The sequence below is a fragment of the Gorilla gorilla genome, chromosome 15, assembly GCF_029281585.2.
Source record: "Gorilla gorilla gorilla isolate KB3781 chromosome 15, NHGRI_mGorGor1-v2.1_pri, whole genome shotgun sequence".
NCBI lineage: Eukaryota > Metazoa > Chordata > Mammalia > Primates > Hominidae > Gorilla > Gorilla gorilla.
In genome coordinates, this window is record NC_073239.2 from 20,417,672 (window position 1) to 20,444,169 (window position 26,498).

General features: G+C 38.8%; 1 long non-coding RNA gene across 1 annotated transcript; it reads right to left on the reverse strand.

Moving 5' to 3' along the window:
* Positions 1-1,529: 1,529 nt before the first annotated feature.
* Positions 1,530-15,904, reverse strand: LOC129526611 (uncharacterized). Its single transcript, XR_008671287.2, has 2 exons — positions 15,702-15,904; positions 1,530-1,816 (listed from the first exon to the last, which is right to left on the reverse strand). It is a non-coding gene; the product is annotated as an uncharacterized lncRNA (long non-coding RNA).
* Positions 15,905-26,498: the final 10,594 nt, after the last annotated feature.

Here is a 26,498-nt window from a genome sequence, read left to right on the forward strand (position 1 = left end):
TTAGCCAGGATGGTCTCGATCTCCTGACCTCATGATCCACCCGCCTCGGCCTCCCAAAGTGCTGGAATTACAGGCATGAGCTACTGCGCCCAGCCAACAATTACTATTATTTTAACTTTTAAGTTCAGGGGTACATGTCCAGGTTTCTTACACAGGTAAAATTGTGCCATGGGGGTTTGTTGTACAGATTCTTTTATCACCTATAATTTTATCATTATTCATAATTTATTATCCATAATTATGCCTGGTACTCACTAGTTATTTGTCCTAATGCTCTCCCTCCCTTCACTCCCCCTCCCCACAGGCCCCAGTGTGTGTAGTTCCCCTCCCTGTGTCCATGTGTTCTCATTGTTCAGCTCCCACTTGTGAGAACATGCAATGTTTGATTTTCTGTTCCTGCGGTAGTTTGCTGAGGATAGTGGCCTCCAAATCCATCCATGTTCCTGCAAAGGACACGATTTTTTTTTTTGAATGTGTAGTATTCCATGGTGTATATGTACCACATTTTCTTTATCCAGCCCCCATTGATAGGCATTCAGATTCATTCCATGTCTTTGCTATTATGAATAATATTGCAATGAACATAATGTGTGCATGTGTCTTTGTAACAGGATGATTTATAATCCTTTGGGTATATACCCAGTAATGGAATTGCAGGGTCAAATGGTATTTCTGTCTTTAGGGCTTTGAGGAATCGCCACACTGTCTTCCACAATGGTTGAACTGATTTACACTCCCACTAACACTGTATAAGCGTTCCTTTTTCTCCACAGCCTCACCAGCATTTGTTATTTTTTGATTTTCTAATAATAGCACAACAATTATTTTTTACTAACATCTTATTCTTAAAATTTTCAAACATAAAGCAAAGTTTAAAGAATTTTACAATGGACACCAGTTTACTCACCATCTAGATTTTACTATTAACATAATTGACTATATTTTCCTTATCACGTACCAATTTATTGCACATTCCTCTATCCATTTTACTGTTTTGAAATACTTCAAAGTAAACAACAGGCATCAGTATACTTCACTCTAAATAGTTCAGCATGCATGTAATTAATTGGAGTTCAATTTTTTTTGAAGTCAACTTTATACACAATGAAATGCACAAAAAGTGTACAGTTTTCATAAATGCTCACTTATGTAACCCAAGCCCCTATCATCATATAGAACATTATGCTCACCCCAGAAAGTTCCATCATGTTCCTTCGTAGTTCATCTGTCCTCAATCCCCACAGAATAGTTTTGAAAATTTTTTTTAAAAAATTCAATATAACTTCTATAACTTACTAGAGTCATCTCCTCTTACTAATAAATTATTCGGCAAAAAACACGACGTGGCATACTTGGAACCTATTAAAGTAAGAGACTAAATTTTTCTTTGTATTTGTTGCTGGTGTACATCAAGAACAAGATTAGTGTAGTGGTTAATGACGTATTCTTTGCAAGATTACTCAGTAAAATGCTGTTCCCATACTGCACCTTGACTATAGATTTTATTTGTAAAAATGATTCGCCATAGGTCCTTTTTTAAAAATAAATTTTATTAGGCCAGGGGCAGTGGCTCATGCCTGTAATCCCAGCACTTTGGGAGGCTGGGGCGGGCAGATCACTTGAGCTCACAAGTTCATGACCACCCTGGGCAACATGGCGAAACCCAGTCTCTACAAAAAATACAGCTGATTGTGGTGGTGTACGCCTGTAGATCCAGCTATTTGGGAGGATGAGGTGGGAGGATTTCTTGAGCCTGGGAAGTGGAGGTTGCCAAGATCACGCTGCTGCACTCCAGCCTGGGTGATGGAATGAGACTCTGCCTCAAAAAAAAAAAAAAAAAAGTGTACATGATTTAAGGTGTACAACATAATGTTATGAGATACGTATAGATAGTAAAATGGTTACTATAGTGAAACAAATCAGCATATCTATCATCTCACACACTTACCTATTTGTATGTGTGGCAACAGCAAGTACAATCTTCATTTGGCAGGAATTTTGAATACAATACCACCAGCTAGAGTCCTCACGTTGTGCATTAGATCTGCTACTTTGGATCCTTTGACTTATATCTCCCCATTTCTTCCCCACCACCCTGCCCCTGGTAACCATTGTTTTATTCTCTATCTCTGTATTTGACTTTGCAGTATAGGTTGTTTGGGGGGCCTTGTAGTTACCTTCCTCATTGCTTGGGGCTATGTGGGGGAAAGTCAGGCTCTCCACATCCCTCAGCCCATTACTTCCTTGGCTGGCCCCTCCCACTGGGTTTTTTGTCTTCTTCCCTCAGTCTTAGAAGAGGGAGAGAGGACTACTGAAGGGGAACTGCCTGTCGGTTGAGTTCTACAAAGAGTCCTAGGAAAGGGAAGCAGTATTGTTGAGAAAGCTCTTCTAGCTGAAATGGAATGAGAGGAGGAGACATGCATCGATACAAGCGCATGTTTTGGAATGGTTTCGGACTAATGAAACAAAGGGGAAGAAGGTCAACTAGGTAGTGGAGAAAGGAAAGTGATGAATGCTGAGAGAACATTTCAGACAGATTCCCTAGTTCTCTCCTTATAAAGTTATATTCTGGTAGCTGACTTTTAGCCCCTGAGCGCTGAGGACTGCTTGACTCTAACTCCTAAGACATCCTCCAATGAGCTTTGTGTTTGCCCCCCTCACACAGGACAAAATAACCAAGTTGGCCGGCCTCAGAGGCACACCTCTGTAGTCCCAGCTATTCAGAAGGCTGAGGCAGGAGCATCGCATAAGCTCAGGAGTTCTAGTCCAGTCTGGATAACATAACGAGACCTTGTCTCTCAAGAACAAGAGGCAACACACACACACACACACACACACACACACACACACACACACACACACACACACACACACACACAGTCGTCGAAGAAAGCACAGGAACTCCGATCCTTCTTGCTGCTCTCAGAAGGATAGAGCCACCTGGCTATTCTAGCCAAAGAGCAGGACAGATAAATAAGGGAGCTGAAACCGCCCAGTACCATCATACTGGGATGGCTAACCATTATGGTTGCAGGAAAAATTGTTCAGAATGAGCAAAAATGTAGAATTCTGTTGCACCCCTATTTTCTATATCTTAGCTTTAACACATATACCAGTTCTAATGTATATAACCAATTTCTAACTCAGCTTTGAATTGTTTGCTTTATAACCATTCTATGTAGACACTGTCCTATATACAGACATGCATAGACAGTGTCAGTGTCTGTACAGGAATGTTATCATCGTTCAAAGAACTTTCAATTTCTGAGTAGGTCAGCTGGTTAATTAAGTGCCAATTCTAACATCTACTTTTTACAGTGAAAGAGGCTCAGGAACAAAGATGCTACTCAAAGTCATCAAACTTCCATGTTGGGTGAATTCAGAAAGCCACTCTCTTTGATTTCAATTACTCATATAGCCTCTGCCTATTGAAAATACAACAGTTCTGCTCTACCTTAGGCAAAACTGTTGGAAATGAAGTCTTTCTTTCATTTACTATTTGGCAAAAGGATCCCTGCTGGGCAATGTTACAGAGTTCAATTCTGCTTTCTCAACAAGCTTCTCCTTAACCTGCTGTCCCTCTCCAACCCAGCTCCCCCACCACAAAAATACTTCGACTTCCCAGCAAGCTCCTCCTGTCTTTTTACCTGTCCTGTATTTCAGACTTCTCCAGTGAGTAAATGGAAGGCACTCACAACTATCAAAGTCCAAGTACAAAGCTCTGGATTAGAAGGCCCCTGTGCAGGGCAGGACTTATGAAAGCAACCAAATTTCTACTTACAGCACCGGGGCAAGCTCACTGCCTGGCACATGGAAAGTGCTGAATGCAAGTGAGAAAAAAAAAATGAAGGAATAAATGAGGTCCACTGGGCACTTAACAAAAGGAACAAAGATAATATCTGCTCTCAAAGAGCTTCTAGTCCTTCTGGAGAGGAGTTAGAAAATAATTGAACAGCTGAAGAATACTTACACAGAACAACTTCTCAATATATAAACTAATTTAGTACCAACTTGACCCAGAAAGGCCAAGGAGCAATACCACATTTAGATGAAGTCGATAATGAAAGATTGCCTAGGGAAAGGGGGTTTTGAGTTGGGCTTGAAAGGCAAAAGATTCCCTATTTAATAAATGGTGTTGGGAAAACTGGCTATCTATATGCAGAAAACTGAAACTGGACCCCTTCTTTACACCTTATAGAAAAACTAACTCAAGATGGATTAAAGACTTAAACATAAGACCTAAAACCATAAAAACCCTAGAAGAAAACCTAGGCAATACCATTCAGGACATAGGCATGGGCAAAGACTTCATGACTAAAACACCAAAAGCAATGGCAACAAAAGCCAAAAATAACAAATGGGATCTAATTAAAAGAAAGAGCTTCTGCACAGCAAAAGAAACTGTCGTCAGAGTGAACAGGCAACCTACAGAATGGGAGAAAAGTTTTCCAATCTATTCATCTGACAAAGGGCTAATATCCAGAATCTACAAGGAACTGAAATTTACAAGAAAAAACAACCCCATCAAAAAGTGGGTCAAGGATATGAACAGACACTTCTCAAAAGAAGACATTTATGTGGCCAACAAACATGTGAAAAAAAGCTCATCATCACTGGTCATTAGAGAAATATAAATCAAAACCACAATGAGATACCATCTCATGCCAGTTAGAATGGTGATCATTAAAAAGTCAGGAAACAGATGCTGGCGAGGATGTGGAGAAACAGGAAAGCTTTTACACTGTTGGTGGGAGTGTACATTAGTTTAACCATTGTGGAAGACAGTGTAGTGATTCCTCAAGGAGCTAGAATCAGAAATACCATTTGGCCCAGCAATCCCATTACTGGATATATACCCAAATGATTACAGATCATTCTACTATAAAGACACATGCACATGTATGTTTATTGCAGCACCTTTCACAATAGCAAAGACTTGGAACCAACCCAAATGCCCATCAATGATAGACTGGATAAAGAAAATGTGGCACATATACACCATGGAATACCATGCAGCCATAAAAAAGGATGAGTTCATGTCCTTTGCAGGGACATGGATGAAGCTAGAAACCATCATTCTCAGCAAACTAACACAGGATCAGAAAACCAAACACCACATGTCCTCACTCATAAGTGGGAATTGAACAATGAGAACACATGGACAGAGGAAGTGGGGAGCATCACACACTGGGGCTTGTTAGGTGGGGGGTGGGGGCTAGAAGGCGGGATAGCATTAGGAGAAATACCTAATGTAGATGACAGGTTGATGGGTACAGCAAACCACCATGGCACATGTATACCTATGTAACCTGCACATTCTGCATGTGTATCCCAGAACCTAAAGTATAACAACAAAAAAATAGATCGCCCTCACATCCACCACTTAACTATCTGCAACATCTGTCACCATATTGATCACAAAGGTTGATGTGGCTGCCAACCTGGCTGGCTATGCGGGTGTACCCTTCCTCCCTCACTGCCCCATGTACATCCTTCCCAAAGCTCTGGGCTTGGTTGAAGAGAGCTACCTTCCCTGATAAAATGGTTCAGTGATACAAGTTTTATAGCAGGCTTCAGCTTCAAATTGAAAATCGCTTAATTATAAAAATACTACTTTTCAACAATTCATGAAATAAGAATATAGCCTATTCTGGCATAGTTGAAACATCTGACATTTTGTGAATGCTATTTTAAATTCGGTTAAAATGTTCAATATTGAAAGTAGCTATTTTTATTGTGATAAAACTAGAAATTTTGGTGGAGCCCAGCGTCATGGTAAAAACAATGATCTTACAAAACTTAAAAACAGAAGATATGGAGCAGAACTCTACTTGGAATTGGTTGTGGTATACATGTAACTCATAGGTTGGTTAAAACCAGCTGTGATATTCTACCATTCAAAATAAAAACTGTAATTATCAAACTTTTAAAAAGTAGATAATTATAGTAATTGAGCAGAAAGGAAATAAAGAGGCAGAAGTAAAACATTTAAGGCTTAGGAAGAGCAGATTTGCTTACTGAAAGGAGCGAAAGTTTCATTGAGGAATAATGAAAAGTGAGGGTGGTGAGATGAGGGACAAAGACAAAGGACTCTATCTTGATGAGTCTTGAATGTGCCTCTGTAAGTTCATAAATTAGGAAGAATCATAAGAAACACTGTTTGAAAAAGGATAAAATTGCTACTTTTTTTGGTCATCATGAGTGAGGAAAGCCTGGGGCTGGAAAACCAGCCAGAAGCCGTTGGGATAATGCCAGAATCAGGGATGAAGTCCAGAAGAGCGCAGTGGAGATGGGAATGAAAAAGCGATTCCCTTTCTAGTCACTCAACATAGACAGAACAGGCCAAGTTATATTTAAGCCAGACTTTTAAGTTTACCTCCGTCGTCCAGTTTCTATCACTTCAAACCTTCAAGTTACCATATGTAGATCTGGGTTTTCCTCTCTGCTCACCAGATAGTTCTCACTCAGCAAGAAAAGGATTGCTCAGACCTTTGATCTTCACCAATACATTTTCATCTTCTATAGAAATGAGCAGGAGATTTTCTTCTGGAGTCAGCCTGTTCAAATTCCTTTTGAATTTCTGTTTCTTGATCAAGGTTTTCAAACTGTCATCTTAATGAACAATTTTGTTCCAGATTTTAATATACTGAAACTTAATGATCATTTAAAATGTGGCTATATGAATGGTTACTTAAACCACAGTGATCAAGAATGCTTGGAGTTACCTGAAGATTGATTTATTCCAGTGGGCATATTTCTGTGCCATTGCTTATGAGCTTACAAGATTTTTTTTGTGCTGGTGGTATTACCTAGTAATCTCAAGTTGGCCAACCTGGATTTGATTCTGGCTGCATAACTTGCTGGCCATGTGATCTTAATCTCTCTAACCTCAGTTTTTTTAATCAGTAAAATAATGATAATATATACCATATATAGTAGTAGCTCTTAACATGTGGTTGCCAGTAACAGAAGCATCTCTATCACCTGGGAAATTGTTAAATGCACATTTTCAGGCCCCACACCAGACTTACTGAATCAGAAACTCTGGGGGTGGGACCCAGAAGTGTTTCAGCAGCCCTCCAGGTAATTCTGATGCTTATTGAAGTTTGAAAACCAATGTGATAGGGTAAGCACTAGATACTTACAGGGATTGTAATCAGTAAGGGAGATAACATACATAGTGTTTGGTGCAGGCCTGGTACTAATGAAGTGCTCCGTAATTCACAGGCATACTGTTAGAGGCGATGGTGGTGACCACCTTCAGAAGCAGGTTAGGAAGATTCCATGATTAAGAATGGTGGCCATGATTAGGCTACCAAAAGGAACACCCTATTTTCAAAAAAGTGAAAATCCATCCAGGCACCTCACAGGTAACCAAGCAAATGTTTGTTCTCTAAAATTGCTGAAACATAAATCTGCCCCTAATTCCCATATGAGACACAGTCATATCAACTTATCTGTCAATGCTTTAGTATAGATCCCTTGAACATAAGCTAATCTGCAATCCCAGAAAACAAGGTAAAAATAAATAAGTTGCTGTAACTTTTATTGGTGGTTCTAGGTTACAACTCTATCCCTGACTCCCTCTAACATCTATTGTCAATTTGGAATGCTTATTGTGGTTATGACCTTGAAAAACCATGATTTGCCTGTTTGCATGATAATGGAGGCAAGGTTAGCGTCTTGTTTTTGTTTTTGTTTTTTGCCTAACTTCCACTGGCACATTGTGGCCAGTATTCTGGCAGTGGAGGTGGGAAGCAACCCATTAAGTAAGTAGCCCAGAAGTGAGACGTGTCTGATCTCTGGGTGAGGGTAGACAGAGTAACAAAATATAGCTTCCATGGCTCTTCTATTTATCTAAAAAACAGTTTTGAGCTTCCATGGTGTTTCAGGCCTGGTGCTATGCCAAACAAAACAGCCTCTCCATAGGACTGACAAGCGGGGAAGATATATATATATATTTTTTTTCTTAATCTGTTGTATATAATAATCTAATAATAATCTAGTACTATAAGCGTCTAGTCATTTAACTATTTTTTAAACTGAAATTGTAATAAATGCTATAAAGAAGTACACGGTGTTAGGTAAGCCTGAAGAATAAAATTAGACTCAATTCTTGGATTGATGAGGGCTCTCTGAGGAAGTTGGAGTTCAGATCTGTTAAAACTTTAGCATAGATCCCTTGAACACAAGCTAATCTGTAATCCCAAAAACAAGATAAAAATAAATCAGTTGCTAAGTTCTAAGATGGTGCCATGATCTTGGCTCCCTGGTTTTGTCTGAATAATCTCCTTTAGTGTGAGCAGGACCCATGACTGACTTCTAACCAATAGAATATGGCAAAGGTAAGGGGAACTCACTCCTGTGATCCTATTGTGATATATATTAGACCAAGGAGTCAGCAGTGGAAATGGAGATGAACAGATGAATATGAGAAAAATTAAAAAGGTATAATTGATGGGGTCGAGAGTGGTTTAGAGCTCCCTGGTTTCTGTCTGTCATTCTTGGGAATGAAATGTTGAAAGGTGGTCCAGTCTGAGGCAAGGGGTCAAAGATCATGAGTTGTTTGTGCCTGTCGAGTATGAGATGCCTATGTGCCATCCATGAGGTGTTAAGCAGTTGTATGTAGCAGTTCAGAGCTCAGAGAAATGCTCTGGGCAGAAGAGGAATATTAGGGGATTTTGTTAGTAACTAAAGCATTGGAGGGCATGGACTTTCCTGCCCAGGTAGAGAGAGAAAGGGGGAAAAAAGCCTCTACTCAAACCTTGTGGAACTCCTCTATTTAAGAGCTGCTAGAAGAGGTAGAGTCCTGGAAAATACACCAACAAAGAGCTGCTGAAGAGAAAATGGGGACATTTCCAGGTGTCTCTCTTGGGTGGTACAAGTATCTTTGATACATGGATTACTTGTACACTCTCCTTCCTTGATTAACCTGAAAGCATTTGGAATCTTTGCTTTTTACTTCTGTCCTAACCCAATCAACTCAGTGTATGGAGCACATAGTAGGCACTGGCCAAATAGTTCTTGAATTGAGTCATTTCCTTCATATTCAAGAAAGGGCAGAATAAATAGATGTGGAGACCCAATTCCTTCAAGCACATAAACAAATGAGCAGAGTACAGGATATTGTTTCATTGGGTAAAGGTAAATATACAGCTATGTGACTAAAATAGTTCAAAAGCCGTTTCAGTAGTTTCTGTTGCTGAAATATGTTTAATCAAATGTTTAATCTCTCAGAGAACTGATAACAAAACAAGACTTCTTGGCCCTGCACTGCAATCAGGAGTTAATTATTGTTTGTGCCTTTGGTGTTCCTTGTCTCATGTTCAAGAAGTTTAACTCCTAGTGAAAATGGCATTAGGGACAATTTGTTTGTTTTAAAATCGCATGAAGAATTTATTGCATTTATAATCAGCCTTGGACCAAAACCCACCAGCCATGTACTGAACTTTGGGCCTCTTGGGAGTGAGTGAGCCCAAATATCCCTAATCGGGTGCCAGAAGATAGAACCCCAACAAAGCAATCAAATTCACACTTCCCAGAAAATGACACTAGGGAACAGACCCACCAAAAACCACTCTGCCACTCCTTAGAGCTATGACCCTCAAAGAATGTACTTGTATTAGTTTCCCAGGGTTGCTTAACAAATCACTGCAAACTGCATGGCTTAAACCAATAGAAAAGTATTCTCCCATAGATATGGGGGCCAAAAGACTTGGCTCAAGGTGTGGGGAGGGCTGTGCTTCCTCTGAAGGTCCTGGGGGAGAATCTGCCCCCTTGTCCAGCTTCCAGTGGCTCCAGGTGTTCCTTGACTAGGGGCAGCATAACCCCAATCTCCGTGTCTGTCTTCACGTGATAGTCTCCTCTGTGTCTGTCTTTTCCTTTTCTGTCTCATCTAAGGACACTTGTCATTGGATTTAGGAGCCACCTGGATAATCCAGAATGAACTGATCTTAAGATCACTATCATAATTGAATCCATAAGACTCTTATTCCAAATTAGGACACATTCTGAGGTTCTGGGTGGACATATCTTTTGGGGGATCATCATTCAATCCACTAAAAACTCCTAACAGCCCATGAAGTAAGCAAGCTCAATAATTCCCATATTAAAATGAAAAAAAAAAAAGACTTTCCAGAATATATTAAATGTATTTAAAGTGACAGGGGCTTGACTCTGGACTTCCTGAAAAGCCTGTCCAAAAAGATGACTTCCTGATGTTAGGTAAGAAGTTATATTAGGGAGTCCCTTCTAGGATAGGACTGACCAAAAGTACCATCTGACCAAAGGTCTCTTCAGGGACTTGGATGCCAACCATTAGTGTCACCCTTTGATGGCCTCTTAGAAACAGGCATGAGCTAACTAAGAAAGCACATGCCTGGGAAAGATGATGCCTTCATTGACTCATCTGTGGAGAGTTATTTATTGGATTATCTCCCCAGATCATCTAATTCACTGCCAAATAATCTGTATGTTTGGGAGAATCTAATTTATGCTATCAATAATTTAAGGAGATATAAAGTCTAGTCAAGACTAAGTTTAGAAATTATTTATGCTGTAAGGCCTGTTCACTTTCTCCTAATGTAGGGTGTTGTCTTCCCAATAATTAATTCTGGCCAGAGAAAGAGTCTTGTGGTTGCCTAGAGGGGTGTAGGGGTGCACCTGGGCCTGTGACACTCAAGAAGCCAAATAACCAACCAGCCGTTGAACTTGCACTAGGAGACATAGTTGTCCTCCTATGTAGACCCAATGACAGCATGATGACTTACCATACAATTTTTAAAAAATAAGCTGTGGGGTCTCAGGGGGAAGGATTGACTTGAACTTGTTCTTCAGTGACTCATAACCTTTATAACAACATCACAGACCAATGTGGAACCAACAGAGCTCAGAGACTATAATACCTTTATTTCCCATCTATTTGTGAAGGAGAGATAAGAGTATGTAGATCATTGCTGAAAGCAATTAGTTACCAGAGTCAGTTGCAGCAGAGGAAAGGATAAAGAATGAAACTTTCTGAAGCCATTAAGAATGACATTGCTTGTAAACTAAACATAATTAGGTACCCTGGCTCATGCTGATTGCTCACATCAGTAGGCATTTAGCACAGAGGAGGAAGGGGGAAATAAGTCACTCTGAGCTAAGGGATAGAAGGTTAGATTATAGGAGAGCAGGGTGTAATATTTTAAACTGGAGTCAAAGGCATAATCTTCCTGATCTTCTGTCCGGTGGAATTGTCATGCCCGGCCCCCTAATTGGAATGCTGAATGCAATAATGGCTCCAAAGTACTGAGAGATCCATGGAAGAGTTACGTGATTTGAACTACAGAGGCACATTAACCATGGTCTGTTCAGAGCCTGGAGAGAGTAGGGCAAGGATGGTGCTGCCCACCACCATTGCACTGAACTTTCCAAGGCTCCAGCACATGTCATGTCACTCCTTAGTCTAGAAATGCCAGTGACTTCCACCTCACAAGTAAAGTCAAAGATCTTTTCTTGATATCAGTTGCTATTATGTTATTAACCATAAAACTCTAAAAGCACAAAGAAAAAAACACCACAAATCTCAGCACTACTGTTCCACATTACATCTTGACATGTTTTTCTAGTCCTTCTGCAATGCAGAAATGTGTAAACTTTAAAGCAACAAACAAAACTTCTGGGCTCACTTGGCATTAATTTATTCATTCCACGATATTTAATGAGCACTTCTTATATGCTAGGCACCATGAAAGACACTAAAATGACAAAGATGCGTAAGATTGTCATTTCCTTGACATATTCTCCAGTCTAACAAGAGAGATGAACATGGGAACAGAGGGTGATAATTTGCTCTTGTGTGTGTCTCAGGAATCAGGTGCTAAAACTAAAATTTTTATAGCCCTCCTCTTGGGACCACTCTTCCCTATTCACCCATCTCTCCTGTTTTCTGTTATGGCAGGTGCAAGCAAAAGTCTTGGGGCAATGGATTTAGGAGAAAGGAAGAGAAACGTAACTGTCCTCGAACATTTTGCAATGTCTCTTTGTTCATTACAGAAAATTATGCCCCTTTTATAGATTGGTACCATTATTTTCTACTGTTTAATATTATGTAAGGTCACAAATATGATCCTGAGTGTAAGAACAATTCTCCATCTTTGTTCCTGTAGACCCCTTATGACAAGTGTCACCTTAGGTCAGAGGAAAAACTCTGACTGCCTATGGGGCAACACTGGCCAGAGTAGGAAGCAGATATTTTAGGTGAAAGCAAACAGCCTCAGAGAGGTTCCTCGGTGTAAGAAGCATAGTGAAGAAAATACTTCACATTAACCGAGCACTTATGTGCTGGGCTTTACACGCACAATCTCATTTAAGTTACACAGCATACTTACGAAGTTGGTATTACTATTCTTGTTGTACAGATGACATTGAGGCTAGAGAAGTTAATAACTTTTCTGAGATTATCCAGTGAACGTGTAGCAAACTACCTTGAGCCCCCAAGTCAGCGCTCTTAACCTTAGGAAACACAAATCAGAAGACGGCACCAGGCAAGAGAAGCTGCACAGTGTAAAGGCATAGTATGGGCTGCAGAATTACAAACGGCTTCACACTCTGGTTCTGTTCTTCCTCAGTCCCCATAACTTTTTTGCTGGTCAGTGTTCTCATTTCTATGTTAGAGGGACACATCTTGTTTATCACTGGTCCCTCAACATCTGTAACTGCGTCGGCCAGCCTAGAGCATAAGCCCTTCGATAATGTGTTGAATGAATGCCAAGTTAATGCATGACCTCAGACAGGTTAAGAATACTTATTTTTACAGGGCTGCAGTGAGGGTGATATAAGTGAAGTGACTCACTTGGTGCCTGCACACAGACACCCCACAAGCGGCAGCCTCATTATGCTATAATGAACGCGCAGAAGGGGGAAGGTGAATGAACTGAGCCACGGACTTCTTCCCTTAGTCTGAACGATTAGTGAATTCCTCCCCTACAGACATATTTCAGAAAGTGTGAGGCCACTCTGGGAAATAGAACTAGACAGGAACAAACTCAGTTTGGGGGCCTCACACAGATCGTCATACTGTGATAGGTTTCCTAGAATGTAAAGACCCTTGCACTGATGCATGTGCACGGCGCCACCAGTTCCCGAAAGCATTTTCAGAGCTTAATGCAGTGCCAGGCTCGGTGTTTGCATGCCCGTATTGTTCTCCTGAGGCAAAGCGAAAAGTCCTTTTTGATTCCTGCTTCATCCATAGGAAAAAAATAAAAACAAAAAACATACTAGAGAAGTCCTCGGTGGAAACGGCATTGTCACCAAGCATAATAGAAACATTTTAAAGATAAATTTCTTCCAGTTGCTGAGGCCTTTTATCTGGCAACTCAGAGAAGGGTGTTAAGACTGATAAGCAGATTTGCTTCACAGTAAAGTAAAATATTGGAGACTGTATAGAAAGAATGAGCACATTTATGCTGTCTAAAATCTGGCTTTTGTAGTGTGAGTCTACTCAAGATATCACTGTTTATCTCCTACAAAGCTGATTTAGCTGTTTTCTCACCTTTTCACAATAATCTCATAGAAAACCCTTATTTTTCATTCGTATTTGACACAATCTCCTGGCAGCAGCTCAAACTGGCCGCCTTCAGGGAGGAGGCCCGCTGCAGCTGGATGGGCACCTTCCAAATATCTGATTATCAGCTGCTTTATTTTAAAGCAAGAAGGTCTTTGGTAAAAAATATTGTGGCCAAATTCAAGCCCTACTCTATATGGTGATTTCCAAATAAACTGTTGTAACTTGCTTTCAAGGGATGTGGATTTCTTCTAAGCCCAGAAGAGTATGTTCTTTTCCCTTTCTTTCCTCTTTCCTTATCCTTCCTCTGATGACAGAGGGGAAAGGAATGATTCTCCTCTGCTCCTGACTTAGAATGCTCATCAGCCAAAGTCAGAAGGACAAGTCTTCCTCCAGGAAGGGCTCTTCCCAACTCTGCTGAAAGCCACCTCCTCTGCCAATGCCTTGGGCACCTCCATACACCACTTCTCAGGACAGACTCCACTTGGAGGAGCTAAGGGCCAGGAAAAGGTCGTTTCCCTTAAAGAACCAACACAATTCTTATGATTAGTTAAGGAGGATTCTGTAATCAGCAGGGTTCCTCTCTGCCCAGCTGTTGGAAACCTCGGAACTAGAATTTGCACTGTTTTTGCCAGGATTTCTTGATATGAATTTTTCTTCGATTACCACTTCATGTTTTTGTAGCTTCTGTTAATGAATCTGTTTTATTAGAACTTTATAACTTGTCTCAAATTCTTTTTGAGAAGTAGATGAATTGTGAATAAACATTTTAAGTGGCTGCCATTACTCTAACCACGCTGTTTCTTTCACCTGAACAAAAGAAAAAGTAACCCAGGAAAGACAATTTAAAAGCATCTTTCTAATGAAGAATTCCTAGCTAGAAGTGCTTGGCTTCACACCAAGATCAAAATAAAATCAATCATTCATTCATATAGAAAACTTTTCATCAAGAAACATTTACTTATAGGGTCAAAGTAAACTGCCTCCTTTTTTTCCCCCTGTCCCATCCTCATTTTTTAACAATAACATAGTCAAAAAGCCCATTTTATAGATAGGTAAACTGAGTCACAGAATGTCAAAATAACTAGACTAAGAAAATGTACTAAGTGATAGAACAGATAACAACTGGAGATACTATAGTCTGTGGGCTCTGAGGGGGCAGCACTAGCTCAGAGTCTCCAGACTGGAGCCTTAACCCCATCCCAACACAAATAATGTTGCTGGGCAACTTACAGGGTTAGGTCTCATTTCTCTCACCTCCAGTTTCTCCATGAGAATGACGGTATTTCATGCCTTTTACTTTCTTTGAGGAGAGGTTATCAGTTCCTGTTTGATTTAATAAAATAATCCTAATTCAAATATTTCTGTTTACAGGAAAGAAAAATTTGCCTTTGAAAAGCCTATTCATTAAAACCACATAATGTGATTCACTAAAAATATCCACTAAATTATGTAAGAACAATACATATTTACAAAAATTGTGAGAAAAATTTAATCAGAGCAACTGAGGCAAGGGTCAATGTCTATACAGCCTGTTTACAATCCAACCTATTCCTGCAATCAAGAAGGAATGGCAATAGAAATGCCATTTTAAAGAGATACACACATCTATTATACTAAACTCCTCAGGAATCAGGAGAAAATTTTGAAAGAAGTAAATGGAGGCAGCTGTGGAGGCAGATGAGTAGGAGACAGAGCTATAATCCTGTCCTCGTGTTATCTGACCCACAGAACCATCACGATGGGCTCGACTTCCTCCAGACATTAGAATGAACATGGCCTAACATCATGGTGCTTGATTTTGTCTATAGGAATCAATCTACCCCCAGAAACATGTTAACAGAAGAGAATCATGTATGTTCCTGACATGAAGCTGGATTTCAGGCAGTGTCAGCCACGAACCCAGCAGCATACTCCCTTTATTTGTGCCTATATATTTGAAAATAAGGGGTGGGAGGCATACCGAAGTTTACTTTAAGACTAAATAATGTTGCTTTGTGGCACTCATATTGTATCTATTACACATTTCACTTCAAAACCTCATCTCCCCTAAACCCTCTTCAACGTGCTTGAAGTAGCACTGCCAAAGGAAAGGAATTTTCTATTTAACTAGAGCACTGACATTCTGTTACACAATTCGATCTTGTCTATTTACCTGCTCTCAAAAACACAAGACACTAAACACAAAATGCTGAATGCGTTGAGTCTGTGGTGCCATAGGTGTCTGAATGCATCCGTAGCTTCCCTCTCACTCATCAGTGTAATTGTTGCCATGTTATTCCATTTTTTGATTAGTCTAGTCCCTCAAGCTCAATGCTTTTTTCTGGCCCAACGTTCTTCTGCTGGTTGTCATGGTGACTGAATTGTTAGAGAGGAGAAAGGCTCTGTTGTCTGTCATTGTTCTGTTGTGGTTTAGGTAACGCAGGAGGCAACACGAGTGAAGTGGATGGACCTTTTTTGCTCTGCATCATTTCATAGTATTGAAAAATCTCACATAAAAAAGGAGCAAATAGGCCCAACCAAAGAAATAACCAAGCTCTTTCTAAAGTGCACATTATTATAAAGAGGCAAAAATGGCACTAATGATGAACTGAGTAATCTATGAAAATGCTGCTGAATATTACATTTATTACTAGAACAATTGCTGTGACTTAAACATCACATACAATACCTACCATTTTGCAATTTAGAGTAAATACAGTTTTTAACTATACAATTGTAGCATCAACTCATTGATTCTCCAGGCTGTGCTACTTTAACCTTATGTTCTGTTTAACCTAAAGATATGTTAGAAGTGAAGATTTGAAGCAGAATTCAGAGTTGGGCAAACTTTCTTTTAGTGGTAAGATAGGATTCAGGTCAATTGCTACTTTGGGAATGTAGAAATGATTTTTTAAAAAAAATTAGAGATAACTGCAAAGAAGAATTTCTTATTTCAAATGGTAAAAAATGTTTTTGAAGCTAACCAAAATAAATATAATCCCTCCTTGATTTATTTTTCAATTTTCCCAATTTTTTGAGCCAGAAAACAGAGGCATATAGCATATGGATATGGTAAGTGAAGGGGTGGGGTATATCATAGGCTAGGACCAAATTCATAATGGCTCTTATCAAAATTGCTCTAAGCCATCTTCCATCATTGCTTTGGTAGATGTAATCAACATCAGTACTGGTATAGTTATTTTCGGTTTAAATTTTTTTATTTGCTATATTTGATTGTGAAATGGTTTATTCAGCTGTTTCATTTAATTATTTTAATGATACAGTTTTAAGTAGGGAACATTTGGTAAAATATGATTGGAAAACAAAAAAAGATTAAAGGTTTACTGTGAAGTTTTCCTTCCCATGCCTAAAATTCATCTGTCTAGTTCTTACTCCTCCACATATAACTACTGTTATATGACTACTGTTCATTTCTTTTGTAGTTTTCTAGAGTTTCTTTATGAAAATATTTTTTCAAAATACTAAGATTTTTATTTTGCCTCTTGCATGAACAAATGGTAGCATACTATTCATGGTTCTGCATTTTTCACTTACTACTATATCTGGTTGTCTTTTCATGTCAGAGCACAGAGATCTTCTCCCTTTTTCTTTTTACAACAGCACAGTGTTCCATTGTATGGATGCACTATAATTTATTTAATCCCTATTGATGGACATTTGGTGTGTTCTCAAAATTCCGCTCTTTATAATGAATAAGCTTGTGCATTTATTTCTTATGTATGCAAATATATATAAAAGATAAAATCCCAGAAGTGAAATTTCTAGGTTAGAGTATATTTGCAATTGTAATTTTGATGCAAATTGTTAAATTCCCCTCTATAGAGGTTATTCCAATTTACACTCCCGTTGACAGTGTAAAGTACCTGTTTTCCCAACTTTGACAACAAAGGGTAGTATTAAACTCTTGAAATTCAGCCAATCTGATAGGTAAAAAATAGTAGCACTCTAGAGTTTTAGTTTCTGTTACTAGCGATGTCAATATCTTTTTATATGTTGTAAGACAATTGTATTTCTTTTCATGTTAATCTTCTCCTTAAATTCTTTGTCCATATTTCTTTTGGAGTGTTAATATTTTTCTTATTGATTTCTAGTTCTTTATATGTTTGGGAAATTTTCCCTTTAAGTGTGTCATGAGTTGCAAATATTTTTTCCCAACTTGTCATCTGTGTTTTGACTGCGTATCTGGAGTTTTTTCCATGCAGAAGTTCTGATTTTTATGCAGTCACATCCATCTTTATGGCTTCTTTCTCCACTCCAAGGTTATAAATTCTCCCATGAATTTTATAGTGCTTGAATATTTTTTCTTTTAAATTTAATATTAACATTTAGACTTTATCCTTGAGCAGTATGAGTTACAGATCCAACTTTAGCTATTTCCAGGTCGCTCTAGTTATCCTATCACCAAATATGGAATAATTCATCTTTTCTCTACCACCGACTTTTTGTGTTCCCTTTATCAGATACTAAAGTATATTATGTTTTTGGCCTATTTCTGGACTTTGTATTCTGTTCCCTGTCTGCTCACACATTGAGTACTAGTACATTTAACATAATACAAACACAATGAACAAGAAATTACAAGAACTGTACAGTTGTGACTGTACTGCCACATAATGTTTTGGTCAACGATGGACAGCATATATAATGGTGGTCCCATAAGATAAAGGAGCTGAAAAATTCCTATTATCTAGTGTTATCACAGCCATCACGATGTCCCTTATAGTATTGTAGCACCCTTTCTATGATTACAGACACAAATTTTTTCCATTGTGTTACCACTGCCTACAGTATTCAGTACAGTAACATGGTGTACAGGTTTGTAGCCTAGGAGAAATAAGCTACATCATATAGCCTAGGAGCAGTATGTCATTAAACAGTGTGAAAGAAAATCAAAATATATGTTTATTTTGGAGCAAGAGGCTACACCATATAGCCTAATCGTATATAGGCTCCACCATCTATAAGCGCACTCTCTGATGCTCATTTAATGACGAAATCACCTAACAACGCATTTCTCAGACCATATCCCTGTTAAGTGATGTGTGACTATTGTTAGTTTATAAATGAAAATGGTTATTCCTGTATCTTCACACAAGTATTTTGTCATATTTAGCCACTGCTCACTATAACTCACCATTGAAACATACATTCCTTTCCCTATTTCCCCAGGAAGTACATCTATTATGCAGAACCAGATGTTGATTGTCATTCAATCTGAGAAAATTCAGCTGAAGCCATCAGCAATTTTTCAATTAAAATTATACATTAAAGAATATACATGGCAGAAGGCTGTTTTCTCTCTGAATATGCCTTTAAGGGTCCAGAGTTGTGGGGTGTTCAAAAATCTCAGCGTGCGTTTGTTCAGCCTCTCATAGTGGTTTACAGCAACAGAAATCTGTGAAACATGCTGCTCTCGCTTTCTGAGGGTGCTCCACGATGACTTTAAAGCGTAGCCATTAAAGAGCATTTGAAAGGGCACTTACTATTTAGTACCCAGTAAACATATATTTTGATTTTCTTTCATACTGTTTAATGGCATAATATTCAGCAAGGATCTGTGGAAACCAGCTAGTAATCACAACAGACACACTCCAGGGAGGAGTACCAGCACTTCCTAGATTGGGCTTCTCTCCCTCCCCACTGTGGAAGGGCTGCGGCCGATTTCATCACAGTGCCAAATATTCACAAGCTTGTTGTCTGTTATTGGTTTAATGTAGTACATTCACAGAGATTGAGGTTGATTTTCAGTAAAGGCCTATGACTAATGCTCCTTGGCTGTGATCTTGAGGCTTTCCAGCTCACTCTACCTGCTTCCACCCCTCCTCCTTATCAAGCATTTCATCACTGGGGTGGGGATTTATGTCCTCACCACAAAAGATGACTTTTGGAGCAGAACCTACCCAATAATCAGAAGTGGCAAGTAAGAGGGGGGAGGTGGTGACCTCTCTCAGTGACATGAACAAGAAGAAGCTGGAAGAGCCTTTCCTTTTGCTTAGAAAGTGCCCAAACCACTCATTGCAGGAAGCATTTGGCTACCGATCACTTCTCTGAGACCCCTTATAAAAGGTGAGCAAAATTGAAAGCTCTCCCTCCCTCCCCAATTAGTTCAGATTGCAGCCGACCTTCAAAGATATCCATTGCAGGGGTGTTTTCTAGTGATGATGCTGTGAAAATAATTTTCCTTTTTGAAGGGCTTTCTTTCTATTCTCTCCCCATGGCAACTTTTGAAAATTTGTTAAAACGCACACTCGCGCACAACCCTCTCAGGCTATCCACAAGCTCTCTAGGTGAGTGGGAACAAATGGCAGCCTATCAGAGAAGTGCACCCAGGACAATTGCACAGTTGTGATCATTTGGGGATCTCATGCAGACTCTCCCTGCAGCCCCCAGTGCACCATCAGGAGTTTCTAAGTACAAAATGAGACAAGGTAGGTGGAGACCAGGGTGTATGTGTGTGTGTGTGTGTGTGTGGGTTTAATTAAGCAAACACTAGTTTGTTCCAATTGCCTTTCCAAATTGATAAGAGATTTCTTATGATGCCAGTAACTGCATAGAAATTGAAGAAAGCAAGCTAAGGCTCTATAGCTTTGGGGCATCTGTGTACTTGTTATATGACTGAATCTAATAGCTGAGACTAGAAGCTGATAGGAGAGTGAGCTTGTTGGGGGAAAGGGGGAATTCATGGAATAGACCGTACCAAGGGTTTGAGGGGCAACCACAGATGACTCAGGACTTTTGGGATGCTGTGGTGACAGTTATGGGACTCAAGTCACAGGAAAACTCATTATATCAACAGAAACCTCCCCTGAATAGATGTACATCTAATTGACATGTGATAAAAGAAATCATGCACATATCCGTTTTTAGTAAGCACTTGCTTTATTTCAAGCACCCCAACTTCCCACTGACATCCCTTTTCTGGGGAGCCTTATTTTAAGATGCTCTTTAAATTAGGTATACATAGGGAAGGAAGCAAAAGCTACAGTGCTCCTCCATGCAGCTTAATTTCTGGGAGAGAAAAAAAATGGCTGTTTCTGTTTTTCCTTTTTTGCCTCGACACAAGAGTGTCATGCCGAGAATTATGCTGAGGCTAGGATTTAATGGCCATGCCAGGAATTGGAAGCAACAACTATGGACCAGAATGTAAATCCCATGGATGGTTTTACTTGATGCTTTTACGGGGCATGAATGAGGATGTAATTTAAAAATAAGCCCTGCATCCTATTTAAAAAGATAAGAAGGGGCTGGATGTGTGTAAATGTTTGGATTAAATATGACCAAGGACTGTATCGTATTCAAATGGCTTGGCACTTTGAAAATGATGGAATCAGGCTTCATAACGATGCAAGCATCTACCTAATGGAACTAAATTTGCAATAAAGGTGCATAGTGGAAAAGAAGGGCAGACAAGTGGCACTGAGAATCTAAGTGAGACAGCACCAAAGAATGAAACATACTGAGTTTAAAGACCTTATTGGGATCTTTTCTGCTCTGACAATGAGGATGTGAATTATCCTATTATTATAAGCAGGTGGATCATCTTATTAATGTACCCTGGTCTTTCACATTTTTATTTAACTTTAAATCAAATTGAACAATTTCAGGAACAACCTCCCATCCCTCAAAGGAAACAAGCTGATGCCCAGAAATATTTTCTGTGGAGCTTTATATAATTTTTTTTCTTTCCAGAGACACATTTTCAGCTCTGCCAAACCATAATGCTTAGGCTTTCATTTGGATATAGCTGAGGTGTCTTGGAAGTTTCTCTGTAAATTCCTTCAAATCCAGAGAAGCTGAATGAGATTCTAAGAGGCTGTGTTCCTCTTAATGATTCCGGATGGAACAGCGTCTTTGGAATTCTGATTTGGATACTGTCAACCACTTGATAGCCCCTGCTCTAAGGGGTGACAGATGAACCATCATCAAATGTTTTCCAAATTCATCCCCGGTACAACTCTCCCCTTAAACCAAAATTAGGCAGTAAAGTAATATTTGCTTAGAAACACTTACCAGGCACCTGCCTAATAAATGCTACCCTGGCAAAGCCTTCCCACACAAAGAAAATATTTCATCGGAAGGTCAATATCTGCAACTAATGAAAGAAATGGAGCTGTTTCAAACTCACCGACAAAGGTTTCTGTCTCACCCCCCTTTCCACTCTTTTTTCTTTTTGGTTTTGTTTCCTTTCAGCATATTTTAGGAACTAATCAGCCTTATAAAAGGTAGCACTGTTAATCTACTGTTTGTCTTGGTCTTCATTGCAGCTCCTTAAGAGATAGAGTGCAAACAAAGCGAGAATTAAGGTCATTCCATTTAAATCCTTCAGAGAGGAAGACAAGGGCTAAGTTATTGCTGAGGACTACAGAGAGGAGGGCTGGAGGAATCCAGGATTAAAAAGAAAAAAAAGAAACCCTCATTGTTTATTATTTGCCAGCCTCAGAGCAGCCCCCATTCCCATATTTGTGAAGGGATTACCCTCCCATCCTCTGAGATTAATGGGAAGCCCAGACAATTCCCTGGCCCACTATCCACCCTGCACCAAAGAACATTTTCCAGAAAGGTGGGCCTGGGAGTGCACTCACTTGGGGGATGAAGAGCGTGACACACTCATCAGCCTGACGTGATTCGTCCTCCAGCTGCCGGAGATGCACAGGCAAACATAACTGCAGAGGGGATTCCATGCTTGCAGAGAAGCAAAACCACATATTAGGAGGTGGCTGTGCCCATGAAAATCTTAGCATGTATCAGATTTAAAGGGTGGAGGGGCTCCAAATAAAACAATAATCCACGCAAAAGCATTTTAGCAGCATGTAATACTGGCCCCTTTTTTTTTGTAATCCTGATTACAACTCTACTCCCCATATTTTGGGACAGAAGTCAATTTCTTTATTTGTTGCTACCACAGTTCATTGAAGCATTACTAAAATATATTAGCTTTCAACACTAAAAAAATGTGGCAATGGGTTGATCTAAGTGACTAATGAATGGGAAATTTTTTTCTTTAAAGAAGTAAGGCCAGGAAGCAGAAATTGCCATCTATAGCCAACAACAGAGATGCAGATTCTTATTTTGGTCACTGAATAAGGTATTTTTCAAATATTCTCCAGTATTTGGCAAGTTTGGCATATAGTAAATGCACAATAAATATTTGTTGCATGAAGAAAAGTTTTGGTATTTTTGACTGCTTATACTGAAAACAATAACATGAATGTTTATGGAGCATTTACCACATGCCATGCAGTGTACTAAGCACTTTACTTTCATTATCTCCCTTAATTTCAACGTCAACACCATGAGGGTATTATCTGCATTTTACAAATGAAAAAAAAAAAAAAAAAGCTCACTGAAGTTAAGTCACTCACCCAAGGTCACATAAGTAATCGGTAGTAAAACCAGCCCTCAGGGCCATACCATGTTCTTAATGCTGTACTGCTGCCCCTTGAAAGCAGCATTTCTTAGCTTGAGCTTAGAAAACACTCAGGATTGCTCCAGATTCAATGTGATTTTATTAGATGGACCAATTATCCTCAGAGAATCAGAGTGCTACCTTTAGCCAAGGTGTAATTGGGAAGAGGCTACCTTCATGGCAACTTCAAATTTTTTCCTTAATTCCCAGAAGAATTTAGCTACTCACAAAATACAATGACAATTCGGTGGTGCTTTGTTGAAAGTCATAGGAGCAGATCTCCTGAGCGGAGTGATGCTCCTTCCCTAAGGGATATCCTACCTCCTTACCTCCCTCAGTTACCCTCCCAAACCCTGCACCAGGCGGAGTGTCAAGTTTTCCCAGGCAGGATGAGATCTATACACCCTTGGCATATGGTGGGTTCTGCCTGGCTTTCTGCAGTGTTTGATTATGATTGGCCTAGTTAGTTCATTTTGTTGCATGTTCACCCCTCCTTGGAAACTGAACAGGATTAAATTGCATTTATAAAGCCCTGACAAATCACCGTGTGATTGAAATCAGAATAAAGACAAACACTGAGATCATTCTTTGAGGAAATTCTGACAGCATTTCTGGCTCAGCAGGAGTGTTTGTCCAGAGACTCACATTATCTCCTAGCCATTGGGATGCCCAGTTGTAAGCATACTGACTACACAGTAATAAATGTAGGATCTACAATCAAAGACTAACCAGAGTGAAAAGCCATACATGAAATTGTTTCCTCTTGAATAATCCTAAAACCCCATTTTAGCAAATAGTCCAATTTATTCTGTCTCCAAACTCTAGCTCACAAACAAGCTGTCACCAAAGTGGACTGAGTTATACCCATTTATTTAATTTCCCTTCCTTTGAGGAAAGTGCTAGAAAGCCTTATGGTGACCAAAAGAAAGAAGTATAACTAGCATTAAAAATTTAGAAATAACATTTTCTAAGTCAGAAATAATAAAAAGTTCCTGGACATAAAAGTAAGGCATATTTTTATTTTTAGGATATTTTGCTGAGCTATGCAATAATTTCCAGCATGATTGCTTAGCCAGTCTTAGCCGCTCCCTAGTTTGTAATACTGTACTTCCAAATAAATAGGTAAATAAGTAGAAAGAATTAAAAAGATATTCCCATTTGTGAAATCGCTGTTAATCCCATATAACACTATGAGAAATTTTTACTAATCTCAGTAAATGTTTTATTTAGAAATCTTTGGATACTCACTTCATATGGCATAATTTTTGTATTAATAGTATTTTAATATGAGAACCAAATTTTTGAGGATGAGAAACTGGAGCCCACCATCAAAACAAGAATGTCCTGTAATCCCCTTTTATTTCAAAGGTAACTATAGATCTGCTATGAGTTTATGGTAATGATGACTCAGGTTTCTATATTTCACAGTAAGAAAGTTAGTCTCAATTTTTCCGTGAAATGTATCAATCTAGTCATTAGATGACCTTTAGGGCTTTCCTGCTGAACAGGCAGTCACCCCTAGAGAGGCTGAATATAAAATAAGTGTACTGATATGGAAATATAATAGCTTCCTTTAATGGAAAATTTCATCTTTGAAGAAAACAGATTCTTCTACCCTTTCCCCATTCAAAAGAAAAAAAATAACAAAATACAGTCAATTGAACTGCTTATGATTTCTAGGCACCAATGTTAAACATCACATTTAGGAAATTTCTTATTGCCAGAATGTGCCTAATAATTTGTCTTAAGAAATCATCCCCAAGGTAAGACAAGCACAGAATATAAACAGACAAACACTAATTTGAAGGGAAAACACTTTGAGAGAGATTGAATCAGCACTTTAGGGTATCAACATTCATTTCTTTACAATGAGGCCTATAAAATATATTATACATCAAACTGTTTTTGATCATTAAAAGATTTCCAGAATACAGAATGGTTACTTAACAATCCTCACACAGCTGTATGTTGTTTGCTTTGTAAGGTGACAACCAACTGGCCACATGTAGATTATTTTATAAGCATCCCTCTGAGGAAGTGTATCGAGATGGCAGACAAAACACATGCATCTACTCCTGGCTCCAACCCATGAAAAGACAGATATTTTAAAATAATAAATTTAATGAGCATATTAGAAAATAAAAGTTTCATCAGCAGACAAGAGATTCTAAGGAATCCTAGAAGATAGAAAATCAAAGGGGCGTGTATTGACAAGAACAAAACCAGAGGGAAAAACAGCCCAGAACAGGAGCAGGAGAGAAGGAAAAAGAGTATTTATCCTACCAGATATCAAACATCCTATGAAGCTCTATTTTTAAAAGCAGTGTAAACATAGTGCAGGAATAGGCAAACATACTAATGGAACAAACATAAAATCTGAAAACAGACCCCTGTATATATAGAATTTGGTATATAATAAAAGCGGTATTTCAAACCACCAGGAAGAGTGGATATTTAATACATGGTATTGGCAAAATCAAGTAACTATTTCACAAGAATAAAGTTTGTGCTCTATATTATGTCTCACACAAATTTCAGATGAAACAAAGCCATATGTAATCTATTAAACACTGGAATAAAATGAAAATATTTTACATTTTTATAAAGGTAAAGATTGACATATATGGTTGTGATAAAGACACCATAAATAAAGTTAAAACACACAACACAGCCTGGAAGAAAATGCTTTTAACATCTTCAGGTGAAAAATATTTGTAAAGAGTTCTTCCAGATCAATGAAATAGCAAACTCAATAGGAAAATGGATGAAGATTATAAACAAGTAAGACACATTTTTAGCTATTCATAAAGAAATATGAATAGCTAAAAATTACATATAAGAAGATGTGCAACCTTGTGAATAATCAGAACGCAAATTAAAGAGTTTTTGCCATCAGACAAGAAAAAGTTGGAAGGCATGTTAATATATAGCTGTTGGGGTAGAAAATCGGATACTCCTATACAGAATTATAGAAGTGAATGGATATAATCTTTTAGGGGGAGGCAATAGTATATATCTATCCATGGGGTAGGAAACAGGTTACTCCTGTAAAGAATTATAGCAATGAATGAATATAACCTTTTAGGGGGAGGCAATCACATATATCTATCCACATTAAAAATGTACATGTATTTTGACCCAGCAACACACTCACACAGTCTCTCTCTCTCTATAGATATCTAGATAGATCTATATAGATATCTATCGATAGATATCTAGATATCTATCGATAGAGAGTATGTACATATATACACACATACACATATATAATACAGATATATATGTGTATATATCTATTTTAGTTCAATCACTCATCTTACCATCACAATGTCCTTGAATATTCCGTAACCACTTTCTCATCTCCCACTCACTCTTTAACTTTCAGCAGTGTGGCTTATCACCTTCATCTCAGCCCAATTCTATTGAAACTCTTCTGGTGGGAATCATCAATAACTACCTAATTGTCACATGCAAAGAAATATTAGAGGTATTTGTCCTTGAAATACTTGATGTTGTGGCCCATGCCTTCTTGGATATTATTTC